The sequence below is a fragment of the Echinops telfairi genome, unplaced genomic scaffold (genome assembly GCF_000313985.2).
Source record: "Echinops telfairi isolate 266 unplaced genomic scaffold, ASM31398v2 ScPeMD7_7419;HRSCAF=8457, whole genome shotgun sequence".
Taxonomy (NCBI): Eukaryota; Metazoa; Chordata; class Mammalia; order Afrosoricida; family Tenrecidae; genus Echinops; species Echinops telfairi.
Genome location: NW_022111319.1, coordinates 428,097 through 433,592, shown reverse-complemented (window position 1 = coordinate 433,592; position 5,496 = coordinate 428,097).

Here is a 5,496-nt window from a genome sequence, read left to right as displayed (position 1 = left end):
AAGGTGAGCATAATGAAATGCCAGCTCAATAGAACAAAATGTTCTTGCACTGAGGGAGGGAGCAGGGCACTAATTCACCCAGGGTGAGAGTGCTGATATTGTCTTCACAGAAGCTGGAGTGGGCATGCAGACCTTACCATGATGCACCTAACCATGAGGACAGCATGGCCACATGGAAGGATGCATGAAAAGAAAGAGCTACAGGGCTGGCCCCAACCAGAGCCAAACTGAACCCCTCCTGGGAAGTGGGTTGGAGAGTGGGGAGAGCATGCTACACCCACACAGAGGCAGGCCCAGAAGTAGGAAGACAAAAGAGCCAGACTGGACCCCACACTGGCAAAATAGGCTCAGAGGATGATGTCCCTGCTGGGAGCTAATGGGGCACAGAAGGGACTGGGCAAAAGACAACAGCACGTGTCACACTGTCCCCTTACTGGAGCAGACTGTGACAGAGGACATGTCTGGGTCACATGGGAGGGAAGCAGTGGAATCTGAACCCCCCAAAATGGAGCTAATCAAGAAGGGATAAACAATCCAGAGGAGAAAACAATGGGATGGATGGTTCCTGGGGGACATGGGAGAGGGGGAGGTAGGGTAAAGGAAGTGCTGTTAATAAACTCAAGGAAAAGGGAATAACAAGTGATCCAAAATTGGTGAGGAGGAGGGTGTAAGAGGCTGGGTAGGACTTGAGCAAGGGTAATGAAACTGAGAAGAAATATTGAAACCCAAATGAAGGCTGAGCATGATTGTGGGACAAGAGGAAAGTAAAAGAAAATAGAGGAAAGAACTAGGAGGTAAATGGCATTTATAGAGGTCTAAATACAGGTATGTACATATGTAAATATACTTAATAATGATGATGGGGAAATAGATCTATGTACATATATTTATAGGTTTAGTATTAAGGTAGCAGATGGGCATTGGGATGCCACTCAAGTACGTTTCATGGTTTTTGTATACAAGATGTGTAAAAATTTTAGTGAATAATTCATAAAGCAAGACATGTGAATTACTATTAAGCAAATGAAAAGAAAATAACATCATTTTGAGAGGCTAAAAGTAAAACCACAATGGCTCATCAGAATGAAAATAAAAACCTAAACTAAAAACAACACAGTCATACATCAATCAGAAAATTTTGTTTTAAAAATAATATTATGTATGGTATATCCATACAATGTAATACTTCAAAGATTACAGTCATTAGTATTGACTACATCTGAATATAAAGAAAACAAAAACCCTCATGATTGGGCAAGTGTGTTAGTGTGGGTTGACTAGAGAAACAAATTCCTAGAACTTGTATAGAAGTAAGAGAGCGCTTTGTATCAAAGAGTAATAATATATTAAGAAAACATCCCAGCCCAGTCCATATCAAGTCCATAAGTCTGATATTAGCCCATAAGCCTGATACCAGTCTATAAGTTCCCCTTCAGATTCACGCAACACGTCCAACGACACTGAATGTAGGAAGATCACAGACCTGTGAGTGGAAAGTCTTGTGGATCCAGTGGCGGTGGAAGCATCTTAGCACTGGTGTGGGTCTCCACGTGACTCCTCCAGCTTCAGAGCTCTTGCTCTGCATCAGTGTAGCTCCATCTGACTTATTAACAGGAATGTCTCGCAGGGAGTGAGTCTATCTGGCTTCCAGTGAGCTACTTATCTCTGAGGTGCCTCCAAATGTGGTCATTTGACAGACCCTTCACAAGTTGACACCAGATTATGTAACCACCACAACCAGTAAACAGCATCGTGCATGATACATGGAGTAAAGATTGAAAATGTGAAGGATTTCTGTCTATATGTATTTATATTTATAGTTTCACAGAAGCAGGGATCAGGAAACTATGACATTGGATGAATCTGCTACACTAGCTGTCTTTAAAGTATAAAAGAACAAATAGGTTACTTTGACTAGTAAGGTGGGCCTGACTCAACATATGATCTTTTCAATCATTACATATGTATGTGAAAGGTGCACAATGAATAAGGAAGATGGAAGAAAAAATGATGCCTTTGAATTGTGACACTAGCAAAGAACATTTATTAGAGCTTAAATTTCTGAGCACTGAATTAGGGGATGGCTATGGTTTCAGTGAAAGCACACTGTGCTTATAAATTTATTAGTCTCCACAGAGTGCATTCTAGAGTGCATTATTACCACTCCCCTAGCCAGTGGAAAGGGGGATGGGAGGTAGCCTAGCCTCAGGGACTTGCCTGTGTGCGCTCTTAATAGTAACTGAATGGTAAGGTCCTATGGTCATGAATATGACCCTGGTTGGAAGCTCTGAACCAATCTTGTAAGCTCTTCTGTCTGGCATAATGTATGTGTCCTGACCATAGTCCTATTCCCACTTCCTTGGTCTTGCCTGCAAGTGTAATACATTGATCTGCCACCAACCATGATTTTGTGACTATTTCCTATTTCCTCCTACATCTTATTAAAATGAACATATGTTAATAGTCTCCCAGCAGCCAGATGATGTCTTTGTCCTTGTTATCCTGTTTAATGCTTAATTAATGTTTCCTTAAACTGTATTTTAGATTTAGTGGGGCTTTCTGTACCATAAAACAATACCATAGAGTACCAGAATAATGAACAAATATTTCTTGGAAGAAAGGCAATCCAATGTTCCTTAGACATAAGAAAAGCAAGACTTTGTTTCACGTATATTGGACATGTTCTCAGAAGGGGCCAATCCCTAGAGAAGCATATCATGCCTGGTAAAGTACAGGGTCAGCAAAAAAGAGGAATATTCTCAACAAGATTGATTGACACAGTGGTTTCTGAAATAGCAAGTTGAAGCATTTGTTAAAATTGAGTTTACTGAAGAAGAAAAACAATCGATCCAGAATCAGGCAGCATCTATAAGGATGCCCCCAAATCCCTCAGTGAAAGGAAATGCTCACTCATAGCTTAAATATTGAAGATCCAGGAACTTAGAAGAAGAAAATTCCTATTGAAATTTGCAAAATTATGCTTTAACAGAAACAAAACAGTATAAAGATCCCTTAAACATTATTTTTCTACTCATAATGGTTGAGTTATTTAACAGATTATTCTATGAATAGGCTAAGGTACTGCCTGAGTGAAGGCTCTTCTTGGGAGCTTGCTATGACAGGAAGAGGGAGAAAGAAAGGAAGGTGCTTACAGACTCCCTGCAGTATGCTGACGAACTGAGTTTTAAAAGTCAACTCATTAGTAGGCCACTGGAGATCCCCTTGCAGAGGGGTCTCAGGGAGGAGATGAGCCAGTCAGGGTGCGATGTAACAATGATGAAAAATACAACTTTCCTCTAGTTCCTAAATGTTTCCTCCCCGCTCCCACTACCATGACTCGAATTCTATCTTGCAAGTCTGGCTAGACCAGAGGATGTACACTGGTACAGATAGGAACTGAAAATACAGGGAATCCAGGGCGGATGAGCCCTACAGGACCAGTGGTGTGAGTGGTAAAACAGGGAGGGTAGAGGGAGAGTGGGTAGGAAAGGGGGGACCAATTACCAGGAACTATATGTGACCTCCCCCCTGGGGAACGGACAACAGAAAAGTGGGTGAAGGGAGACGTCGGACAGGGCAAGATATGACAAAATAACAATTTATAAGTTATCATGAGGGACGGGGGAGCGGGGAGGGAGGGGAAAATGAGGACCTAATGCCGAGGGCTTAAGTGGAGAGGAAATGTTTTGAGAATGATGAGGGCAATGCATGTACAAATGCGCTTTACACAATTGATGTGTGTATGGATTGTGATAAGAGTTGTATGAGCCCCTAATAAAATGATTTAAAATATATATAAGTAGACACAAGTTTATTAAAGTTCAATAGCAGCATTGCTAACTGATAGATTCCCCTTGGCATCACTATAAACCAGAGGAACTCTGCTTCCCAACTTGCCTGACTGATATTGTCTGGTCCCAGAGCTAGCTATAGTAGCTGGCCAACTGAACTGCAGGGACATAGCTCTCCATGACCAGCCAAGGGCAGATATAAGCCAAAATAGACTTGGTTCTCAGCCCAAGCCCTGGGAATTCTGTTCTGATCCCCTTGAAGCCCTACCTCCCTAAAAGGAGGGATAACATCGCCTTACCAAGTTACTTGAGGAAAACTCTACAGGGCAGGCTGGAGCAGGTGTAAATAGTGAATAAACTCTCTCACAAGTCAAGGGAGTTCCAGCCCTACTCGACAAAACGAATTCCTGGTCCAGCCTGTATTAGGGCACAGGAAAGCAAGGCCATTCTCAGACTTCTATTTATTTTTCTTTTACTTTTTCCTTTGTTGGGAGACAACATTCACCTGTCACATTGGCAATGTTTTAGCATAACACTAGATGTAGAGCATGAAGAGAGAGGGAGCTGAGCTCACAGACCAAGAGACTTAGGCCTCCAAATAATTTAGGAACCCTACATATCCTTCAGCAAGTGGGTACTCTTGAGCGAACATCCACCCAGCATACAGGCAAATTTGCCCCAGAGGTTTTACATAGCATAGGCAAGAAATTTGTGTGTGACACAAGGGCCATAAGCCCTAGGGTGAAGAAGCTGTTCCCAGTTGAGGTACTGTTTAGACTGTGCAACCTGCCAGCTGTCCCATGACACTAGTCCCTGGTAAACACTCCAAGCCTCTTTGATAAGCAATCTGCCCTGGAAGTAGGCTTAATCCCTCCCTCCTAGGCCACTTAGGTGGGTAGCAGTTAAAGACCCCACTCCCACACCCCTACCTGGTCACCTCCATCATCTGTTGTCTCCAACCTGATCCACTAGAGGTCTATTCCTGTAAAATCATTAACATAAATCATAAGAATACAGGACTCTCAGCTCTACCAGACATCAAAATCATACCACTAGCCTAAACCCAACCCAATCCTGAAATCCTAAAAGACCACAACATATGACAAGACAGTGTCCCAACTACTCAAAAGAGTGCTGCTCCACACAGTCCTGATTTCCTCCCAGGACAAGGTCTACACCTCAGCCGTTCTTTTGTTAGTATTGTTGTTGCTGTGTGACCTATCATTTCCATATGCATCCATTAGTAAAACAAAGTTGCATGCTGTTCTTATAATTCATTCTTAATCAGAATATCCCCATCTGTTGGTCTACAAAAGGACAAAAATTAAGGACAAAAAATCAGATACAAATACATCATCTTACAGGTAACTAATCTTTGACAAAGACCTTGAAACAACAAATGAATTTTTACAAATTGGATTTAAATAGGCAGAAAAATGAAACAAGACCCATATCTCTCCCCATGCAGAAAACGGAACACAAGATGGAGTAAAGATCTAAATGTAAAGCCCAGAGCTATGATGATCATCAATGAGAAAACAGGAACAAATTTAAAGGCTCGGTTGCAGGACATACATAGACTACCAAGTATAATAAAAGATGCACACACCGAGGAAGACAAAATAGATGGCTGGGACATGCTAAAATTACATCACTTGTGCACATCAAAAGACTAAAATGAAAGCCCACATTCTGGGAAAAATTT